We start from the raw sequence: 11,401 nt of genomic DNA on the forward strand, positions 1-11,401 counted from the left end.
TGGGCATTAAACTGCTGCATGCTTTTGGGTCTTTTTAGAATCAGAATCATAATTCCTTCGGAGTTCAGTGCACTGTCTGTTCCCTGCTGCTGCAGAGCGGGAGCAATTTGTGCTCTATTTTCTATCCAAAGTTTACTAATATTTAATGTTTCCAAATCACACGACTCGGGTCCCCAGAAACACACCCACCCAGTGTGAACAGACAAACTGTTCTCGGGATTGTGTACACACACACACACACACACACACACACACACACACACACACACACACACACACACACACACACGTTCCCTTCAGAAATGATCCTTTCTCAAAGTGTTTCCGTTTATTTATTACAGCACATTTCTTTTTGTGGTGGGACCATTTCAAAATTGGCATAGCAATGCTTTGTATTCATGCTAACGACAGTATGCTTAAATGATTGCTGTCAAGGAGGTTTCAGGAGGTGTAATGTCTTCCTAGTTGTATCTTAAAGAGGTCCTGTTCTATCCTGTAGTCTGTTATATAGGTTTTAGTGCATGTAAATGGTCTGCAAAAGCCTTGGAGTCCTTTTTACTCCCAGAGTGACATCAGAATGCAACAATTGCGCTTCTACTGGATCGAGCTGTACGTGATAGGCTAAGGGGGCGGGACATCTCAAAGTGGTTGACCGGCCAGCTAGCCAATCAGAGCAGACTGGGCTCTGGTTTCAGACGGAGGGTGAATAGAGGTGCTGCAGCGCAGGCAGTATGGGAGAAATAAAGAGCTGTCTGAACATTAGAGCATGCTAATATACACCTGAACATCAGCAGAATAGGGCGCTAATATCATTTAACTTTTACATTACACTTGCTTCTCACAGTTAGCACAGTATCGGATTAAATCCTAATCCTTAATTTTTTACTCTGACAAGTTCTTTAATACACTTTTTTAAAGGCTTGATTGTCATGTTGTTGCTAATTGGTAATAAAGACCTGAGCTGGAGAGCATTCAAACCTCACTGTGTGTTTAAATGAGTTTCACGGGATACAGATCGCATCAGGAACAGATGAGATGCAGCGCGGGACTAAAGTGGAATATATTGGGGGAAATCACAAAGCGCTCGGATGCTAATTAAGATCTCTGGCTACAGGGAAGGAGGCAATGTGGGAAGCATTATCTGTAAATGAAGTGAGATGGAACAAGTGAAATGAAAATTCACCGGTATCTATCCATCTATCTCACAAAAGGGGACCATAAATCCCCAACACCCGATACGTTCAACATCCCACAGTGCTCAGCGGGGATTCTGATGTGTCTTGGCACCTTTTTTAAAGAAAGAAATTAATACTGATAAATAACGACGAGTCCAACAATTACCCATGCAGGGATGAGCGTGACTGCTGCAGGATCAGGAGACAAAACATAAATCCACATATGGTCCTCTAAATGACATCGTGCATCTCAATTAGGCTGCACAGCTGGGGCGAGTTAGTCCTGCAGCTCGCCAGGTTGACCTCACCTGAACTTTAGCGCTGGCAGAGGAGTAAAGCCTGGATTCTTTCCCAGTGAAAGTAACAAGTTCAGAGGAGGAGGAATGGTGGAGGAATCTTGCTTTAATGTCGCTCCCACGGGGACGTTATCTGCAGCACCCATGAGCATGGACATCACTGGGAATTCCTTTCAAAAGGCTCTGCACGCCGCCTGGCTTATTAAGAGGGAAGGAATAAGACTTGTGGCTTATCTGATTATTTTTAGCACTGTCAACACTGTCAGTGCCATCAAATGGGGCTGGGAAGGGAAAACGCACAGAGAGCTAATGGTGTTTAGGCTCATAATGCTGCAACCATTTAGCATTTTATAGGCAGGAAGTAATGTTTGAGAGCGAAATGAGTATCTGGTTCATTAGTGCCGTTTATCCTATATTCATAAGTCCCACAAACTGTGCTAAAGTGATAATGCATGCCTGGAGGTTTAGCATATATCTCTCAGGAGCACCTGCTGGGGACTTGAACTGGTTCTGCACACCGTGGACGATGATCACATTGCTTTGAAGATTATCATGTACTCATCCATGCTTTGTGGCCTCGTGCATAGCTGTCAATCAGAGAGCTGTGAGGAGGGTTTGATTGACCCTCTGTCTGAAAGCTCCTGCTGTGTTGATGATGGTGAATTATGCAGGTAAACACACACACAAATGAAACATGTGTTAATGAGACATATCACCCTAAAACCATACCTCCATATGTTCCTCTTACCTGTGGTGTTGCTATCCATATTGATTCAGTGAGGGTTGTAAAGTGCTGCTTCTAAAATAGCATCCGCTCTCACGATGTCTCTGGATTATTTCGGGTAGCTGAGTCATATTTTCTGCAGAGCAACATTGCTGTGGAGTTTCTCAAATATTGTGTTTTTGGCTTTTAGTACCTCGAGCCAAGTGCCACTTAGCTCCATTGTATTTTTTGGTGGAAATGCAATGAAATACCTGGTGTGATCTCACAGAGTTACTTATCTGGAACAGCGTAGCCTCTGTTATAGTATTAAGCTATATGACTTACGGAACTGCTTTTGAAAAGAATCTCGAGTGATCTAAAAAAGTCTAAAGGAGACAGTGCTGTCTCATAGAAATGCTCATTTCTAACCAACCCAGGAAGCTAACGTTAGCATAGTTAGCAAGCTACAGCTAATAAAACCTCATTATTACAGCTGATAACATTGATAGTTGCCAGCTAAAATTCGTAAGCCCTCTTCTGTCTACCCTCTATGTAAAACTGTGGAACCATTGTTTAAGAAGTTCACTGAAGACAGCGTTATTAACCAACTCATGACACTATGGCTAATTGGTTAGCTTATTTAGCCAGCTACAGCTATCAAAACCTGTTATTACAGCTGCTAAAATGTGTAAGCCTGCTTTATACCTCTATTTAGAATTGAAGAACCTTTGTTTTGAACACAACTACACATCTTGAGTGGTTCATCTTGAACTACGTGCTTTTTAAATATGTGAGCTTGACAGTCATAGCAACAATAATTGGTTTAATTGACTGCATTAAAACATTTTCTATCTTTGATGTTTGTTTTCTAACACATGCAAGAGGCCCACTGTACAGTTTCCTCTCCACAGCCTCCTTCATCATCACTCTTCTATGTTGATACTATTCCCACTGATCCACCGACCACGCAACACTTATTTCCATGATGGCGGTGAACATGCTTCAGCTAATGGGACAGCTCACTGCTCTTGAATCTGCCCACTCAGCACATTGCAATCTGCCTGATTGAACACGGCACGCTGAGAAATGTTGAAACAATATATGAACAGAGGATTGTCACACTCTTACGAAATCAGATCTTGATAATTAAAGCTCCTTAGGGAGCCATTCATCCCCACTTTTAATATCTTACTGTTAATAAAGTTTTATTGAAGTGAATTAGATTCAAAGCCCTCCGAGTAAAGTGATCAAAACCTTTGAGGCTAATGCTCTTATGAGAACGTTGTGTTATTTTTGACGTTTCCTGCAGAGACTCCACGATACAGCGTATGTCCAGCTCTCATCTCCTCCATGCTTTAGGTGCTAGAACATGCTGCTAAGTGCTGCAGCCCAGGAGGACGGTTTAAGTGAGAAGTGGGCTATGTGTGGAGAGGAGTTGGCGTTGACCAGCTGTGGCTATAAAAAAAAAAAAACCTAGACAATGGTGCTAAAACAAACTGCCCAAATATAAGCAGTGATTACTTTTGGATAACCTGAATATCATAGCAATGCAAAGAAAGGACAACACACTATGCAGCCTTAAAAACACAGTGTTTCTGTTTAATAAATCAGATATAGATAAAAGAAGCCTAAATGAAAACCAAATATATTACATGTATTCCTCAAGCCTGTAGATAATAAACATGATGCACATAAGAGTGTTGCTTTAATGCTGAACATAAACACTAAAGTATGAAATGATCCTGATTATGTACAAATCCCTGCTTTAAATATTATATTCACTGGTCTGTTATTCATCTGCATCCACAGCACTAGTTGTTATTGGCAGGAAATCAACATTTCTTATGTATTCTAGGCAGTTTGAGTGTCTCAAACAGAGCCAGAACAGCAGAAACGGACTCCGAAAAGTGGTTACCACTGCAGGCATTTCAGCCGTGCACAATTTATCAGAAATGAAGAAAAGCCACGATGGCACACAGAGATGTTTTGTGATTCTCACAGCTCTGCGAAATGAAATGAAAGGGAGATCAAATGTTCCTTCATCTAATTAAAGAAAACATGTTTAAGCCTTAAGAGAGGAAAGATCCAAATAATTACTGATGTTAATACAGTTTGCAAAACCATAGCAACAAGCTGGACAAAATATTGCTTCTCAGCCACGCTCATCCTGGGAGAACACCAGAGAAGTGGTGTTTCCACTGTGCGTAATGGGGTTTCAGGGCCATGTAGTTTGCTTAGTGCCAAGCATCTCCTGAATATGAATGCTCTGCAACAATAGCATGCAAAACAAAGCCCCCCCCGGGACATGTTGTTGTGGTGCTAACATATGGACTGGATTGCATGCTCAGTCTCAGAGGTTGGGTCAACACGGCGGCTCTAAATCTTTGTTAGGCAACAAAACCGAAGGGGTTTTTACTTTGAAATCCAGAAGCTCACAGTCATGCTGTGTTCCCCGTCGTTCTGATCAACAGGCGGGGTAATGAACCACATTTGCCACCGTGCAGTAGATCTCATTCATATTGTAATGTTTCTTCAAGGGAATTCAAACCAGACGCTCGCACAATGTGGAGCGGCGATTAAACAGGGCCGACATCGCCTCACATCAAAGTGGCGCGTGCAAACATCTGATAATACTTCCTCACCAACACGCACTTCTGGTTCCTCCTCTGCCAAGAGAAGAGCCTTCACTCAGGCGTAGTGTTGTTATTCTGAACTTTGACTGTCTGTTGTTTGCAAACTGGGACAGGTATTACATCCTTGAGTAGACTGATCAAAACAAATGATGGATGCACAAGTTTTGACACATTCTCCTTATGCTTCGCCGGCTCTAAGACGCTTCCACATTGCTGCATAATGTGTTAATACATCTGGTTAAAGTGCATTTGCTATTATTTTGCATAGCTTTAGAAACATTTCATTGCCAAAGAAACCATTTTTAAGCTTTTGAATGCCAGTAATAACACTTATAAAGGCAAGAAGCTAACCATTTAGATTACCAATATGTCATTAGTCTATCCAAACAATGCATATTTGAGACTTCAGGGGGAGTTTTGGAGCTGTGAGGAGCTGCTAGCTGTATGAGAGCAGCCCTTTCTGCTTAAAAAAGCACAAGTCAATAAAGTTTTTATTCTAACTCTCACTCTCTGAACTGTAAACACTTGCGAGTCATTAGCTAACTACGTAGACCGATAGCTCATAGTGGATAGCTTGTATAGTAGATAATGAACTTCCTCTAGCTTGTTAAGTAGGTTAAGATAGATTTAACCAGCTGATATGTTTTGTTACTTATATGAGATATTGGGGATGTCATCCTGCCAGTCACTGAAAGAGGATAAATGCTGGAACATCAATAAAAGATCCCAACTAAAATGCATTCTGTACATTGCAGCTGGTGCTAAACCAGACAAACGTACTCAGTGTTTGAACGGGAAGCGGGTTGACATAAGGTGAACAGTTTTGAACACTTCAGTCTTTTCCCAAAGCGAGCCGACTTGTTGGAGATGTTCATATGTTTGATCATATGAAGAACAAATACGTTGCCCTCCAGACTTCCCATATAACCCGAGTGACTGAGCGTCTTCATGTATAGAGCCTTCCTTCACTCACTTGGTGCCAAAGCAACAGGAAGCAAGGCTGGCTGAGGCCTCGATGAGACCTCCCCCAGATTGCAGACTCTGAGCCATCACATCCTGCAGTTCGCTACTTAATCCCCCCGGGAGCCAGACCTCACATTTAGTCTCTCAAAAAGGTCTCTCTGCATTGGTTTAAGCAAGCCCACTGGGGTGCAAAATTGAAATGCAGACAGCTAGACAACACAAAAGATAAGAGTTCTTTCACCTGCAACCTGTGAGGATGCACGGACAGGATCTTTGCAGTGTTATTGGAGGCATTACTACTGAGACCGACGGAGGTATTCTCCAGTGAACGTTTCAAATGTCATAAGCTTATCCTAATTCATCAGAGGCTGTGTGGCACAGCAGTATCTGCTTGAGATTCTTCCCACCTACAGTGTATTAACTATTCATGGCCTGGCAGTGTGAGTTATTACAGTGAATGACAGCGCAGGGGTCAGCGGAAGAGAGGAAGGATTTTATCAGCTTTCGGAGTAAAGAGACTTATTTATCTGAGCGTGAAATGTTCTAAATTGAAAGTTTATTAAAGCAATATTTTATATCTTGACTCTACAAGCATGACGATGGACTTCACAGTAGTTCATTCAAAGTTATGCTGACTTTTATTTATGATTCTTTTACATTTTATAAATAGATGTATCTGAATTATAAATGTTATTTGCACATGCATGCATCCCCGCAGGCTCACTGAACAAAGACTTAAAGGGGCCCTACTACGCTCATAATGCATAAAATGTTAAAGTGATGCCAGAAAACGATACCTCTGTTGGTCAGAAAGGGTTTAATGAGTCCAGAGATATGAAGATGGGGTCAGAAGTCTGGTCAGACGGCAGAGACGGCTTACGGAGAATAAACAGGGGATGGATGTCCGGTGGGTCTGCGGGGGGACGAGTGACAGGCAGCAGGCTGACACTGAGACTGAGATTTCTGATCCTTTCTTTTACTCTCCTTTTTTCTGGAGAGGAAGTAAAGGAACGAGCTCTGGATCTATTTGTTGTTGGAGGTGCACTATATGACTCTTGTGACTTATTTGAATGCAGTATTTTCACCGATCGTAAAGTTTTTGCAGGACTTGGAGTTGTATTTTTACACCGCAGTATTCTGAGAAAAGGGTCTTGTTTCTACTCTTGTTTCTTTTATATTTTCTAGTTTTTGTTGAATAAGTCAATAGATTTCAGTGTTCGGCCCCAAAGCTCATGAATTAAAACATGACAGTATAAAAAGGTAAGCACTGTCCATCCCAGCGCTGTCCTGGGGCAAAGAGAATGTTATCGTCTCCTGCCTCCTCTGGAGCATTTCACAAATTCCAATTTTCAATTCTCTCTTACAATCACCTTTGTTTTTTTGCCCCGAGAACCTGAATTAAAAGCGAAGCCGGGAGTCGAGCGGGAGAGTGACACGGCGCTCATCAGATCTGAATACTCTCTGTCCTGCTGTGCCGTGGTATAACGCTGAGCATCGTAGAATAACAAGTGGAGTCACAGAGTCGACTCAGACAGAAACAGACTGAGTCCCGTTTGTTTTAAAGATAAGAGAGACGCGAGGTCGTGTCAGGTCAATGCTCCACACTTCATTACATGCACTCTTCCCGTGTCTTATTTGTACCAGTGGCTGGTGTAGGTATCTCTGTTATCCTGAGTATTAGGTGTGGTGCAGATAAATCAGGAAAGAGGTTATGATATCATCAGTAAAAAGCCATCTATATTCAGCCTCATGCTCAATGTGTTGTTTTCATGTAGAGGGGGGTAAACACGTGTCTGCTATTGCTTCTGTTTCTGCAGCTGAATCACAGGTTTGGAGTGCCCGAGGCACCTGGATCTATTCCTAAATCTGTTCCAATCGAGCTGCTTGCTGTCTTCTTTAAACACAGGGATGGATAGATGGATGGATGGATGTTGCTCCTTTGAACAGGCACCGGCTTACTCCTGGCTCTGAGATGTGGGGGCTGGCAGCGGCACCCTAGAGGGATGAGACACTTCATGCCTGGTTTTAAAATGACCTACAGCAGTTTGGCAATGACCGTCATAAGGAGGAGTTATTGCCAGAGCTATAACACTGAATTATTTGCAGGCATGTAAGAGTATTCAGCAGGTCGACTTGTGACACCACTACTCTGTGAATGAAGTGAGAGGAAAGATAGTTTGCATGTTTTCATATCTCCCTTTTATGACAAAGCTGGGGTTTTTCAAAGTGATCGAGCGGGATGAATAACGTAGCCAAGGCAATTTTGGTTAGGCGGGTTTTGTTGAGTTTCAGCCAAATTTAAATGAAGTGCTCCGCCGAGTCTGCCCTTAACGAGCGATAACAGAGGAGTCGAAACACCTAGCTTGTGTTGTTTTTGTCACGTTTGATGGAGCTTTTTTATGTTCAGGTGCTCTCCAGGGTTCAGGCTGAGTTTAAAGAGGATATTTCCTGCTCTATTCAGATTGGTATCAGTATGACGTGACTGTCTCCATGCTTTAACGTTCAAAAGCTCTTTATTTCTCTCATCCTTCCAGTGCTGCAGCACTTGTTTTCACCCTCTGTCTGTACCCAGAGCCCAGTCTGCTCTGATGATGGACTAGATGACTTATTTTTGCAGTAGTTTATGACTTCTATCAAAGCACCACGCTGGATGAGGTGTTAAGGACTCATTTATTGTCAATTGTACCGTCCAAGGCTCCTGTAGAAAGAAAAACACTGACACGATTACAACATGATGGACCATTCAAACAATTCCATTACACTTATGTCTGTTTTTTACAGGTATGAACACGAGTATAGCTTTCCAAAAAGTGCCTGTGAAGGAGGTAATAGTCCACATTTCTTATCTTTTTTCTTTACCCCTTCTAAACAACGACACATTCCAGAAACACTTTTCCTGAGCTGGGTCACCACACAGAACGAGACCTAAGAGGGGCAAAGGGTAGATAATCAGAGAGCCGTGAGACGTCATTTGACTTCTGAAGAACACCAGAACCGACCAGCTAGTCATGCATTTTATACATGAAAGAAGAATCAAATTCATTTGACCATATAGAATTATTCCTGCCTTTACTCCATGCATTTCACTATGCAGCCTATTTTTTAACATCTATTTGTCTATATCTGAAGAAATGTGGACTTATAATGTAATCTTACTTACTGAACTGTAACATGAGGTCTGTATGGTTTTATTGGCATATAATTTAAAAGTACAAATCGAAGTAAAAGGATCGGGATGGGTAGAGAGGCCATGTTGTGTGGTGTAAAGAAATTGTTAAAAAAGGATCATTTTTTTTATTCTAGTCTTCAATATGTTTTAAGTAGAGTGAAAGAGATGTATCTCTGAACTGTTTCAGGCAGAATACTTTTCTCATTTAGTATTTTCTTCTTAGACAATATAGGTTAATCAGTAGGCTATACCACTTCCATGGAGTCCAGTGGATGAAGTCTAATGGTTTTGCTGATCCCACTGACTCTGCTTTTAGCACCTTTGTTTTTTTCTGGGAAATATCGCAAGTCAAAGTTTGCTTTGCTATTGAAGACCAATTGTCTGCATCAGCTGCACCCCGGTTTTAAAGCTAATCAGCAAAATATATCACAACATGCTAAACTCAGACCCTCCGTTAGTTAGCAAATGATAGCATGCTAACATGCTAAATTAAGATGGTTAAATTAGTAACCATTAAACCCATTACACATAAGTAGGTTATCATAGTCACTGTCTTCAAGTCAAAGCTTTCATTTGTTGTTTAGGACCAAATATCTGCTTTAGCTGCACCCTCGGTTTTGAGCTAGTTAGCAAATGATAGCATGCTAACGCTCTCAACTAAGATGGGGAAGGTAAACATGTCTGTTAGCATGTAAAAGTAAGCCTGTAGGTTGAATTAAGAGAACTGTCTGAGCTGTTCTTTAACTTTGAATGCTACAATAACCCACATCTGGAGATAGATGGTTTTCACTTGACCGTGACGTTAAATGCACTTATGGAAAAATGTACATATCATCTGTATGTACATATATACAGTGGGGCAAAAAAGTATTTAGTCAGCCACCAATTGTGCAAGTTCTCCCATTTAAAAAGATGAGAGAGGCCTGTAATTTTCATCATAGGTATACCTCAACTATGAGAGACAAAATGGGGGAAAAAATCCAGGAAATCACATTGTAGGATTTTTAATGAATTAATTGGTAAATTCCTCGGTAAAATAAGTATTTGGTCACCTACAAACAAGCAAGATTTCTGGCTCTCACAGACCTGTAACTTCTTCTTTAAGAGGCTCCTCTGTCCTCCACTCGTTACCTGTATTAATGGCACCTTTTTGAACTTGTTATCAGCATAAAAGATACCTGTCCACAACCTCAAACAGTCATATTCCAAACTCCACTATGGCCAAGACCAAAGAGCTGTCAAAGGAGACCAGAGACAAAATTGTAGACCTGCACCAGGCTGGGAAAACTGAATCTGCAATAGGTAAGCAGCTTGGTGTGAAGAAATCAACTGTGGGAGCAATTATTAGAAAATGGAAGACATACAAGACCACTGCTAATCTCCCTGGATCTGGGGCTCCACGCAAGATCTCACCCCGTGGGGTCAAAATGATCACAAGAACGGTGAGCAAAAATCCCAGAACCACACGGGGGGACCTAGTGAATGACCTGCAGAGAGCTGGGACCAAAGTAACAGAGGCTACCATCAGTAACACACTACGCCGCCAGGGACTTAAATCCTGCAGTTCCAGACGTGTCCCCCTGCTTAAGCCAGTACATGTCCAGGCCCGTCTGAAGTTTGCTAGTGGGCATTTGGATGATCCAGAAGAGGATTGGGAGAATGTCATATGGTCAGATGAAACCAAAATAGAACTTTTTGGTAAAAACTCAACTCATCGTGGTTGGAGGAGAAAGAATGCAGAGTTGCATCCAAAGAACACCATACCTACTGTGAAGCATGGGGGTGGAAACATCATGCTTTGGGGCTGTTTTTCTGCAAAGGGACCAGGACAACTGATCCGTGTAAAGGAAAGAATGAATGGGGCCATGTATCGTGAAATTTTGAGTGAAAACCTCCTTCCATCAGCAAGGGCACTGAAGATGAAGCGTGGCTGGGTCTTTCAGCATGACCATGATCCCAAACACACCGCCAGGGCAACGAAGGAGTGGCTTCGTAAGAAGCATTTCAAGGTCCTGGAGTGGCCTAGCCAGTCTCCAGATCTCAACCCCATAGAAAATCTTTGGAGGGAGTTGAAAGTCCGTGTTGCCCAGCGACAGCCCCAAAACATCACTGCTTTAGAGGAGATCTGCATGGAGGAATGGGCCAAAATACCAGCAACAGTGTGTGAAAACCTTGTGAAGACTTACAGAAAATGTTTGACCTCTGTCATTGCCAACAAAGGGTATATAACAAAGTATTGAGATGAACTTTTGTTATTGACCAAATACTTATTTTCCACAATCATTTGAAAATAAATTCTTTAAAAATCCTACAATGTGATTTTCTGGATTTTCTTTTCTCATTCTGTCTCTCATAGTTGAGGTATACCTATGATAAAAATTACAGGCCTCTCTCATCTTTTTAAATGGGAGAACTTGCACAATTGGTGGCTGACTAAATACTTTTTTGCCCCACTGTATGCT

Source organism: Eleginops maclovinus, chromosome 21, assembly GCF_036324505.1.
Source record: "Eleginops maclovinus isolate JMC-PN-2008 ecotype Puerto Natales chromosome 21, JC_Emac_rtc_rv5, whole genome shotgun sequence".
NCBI classification, from domain to species: Eukaryota; Metazoa; Chordata; class Actinopteri; order Perciformes; family Eleginopidae; genus Eleginops; species Eleginops maclovinus.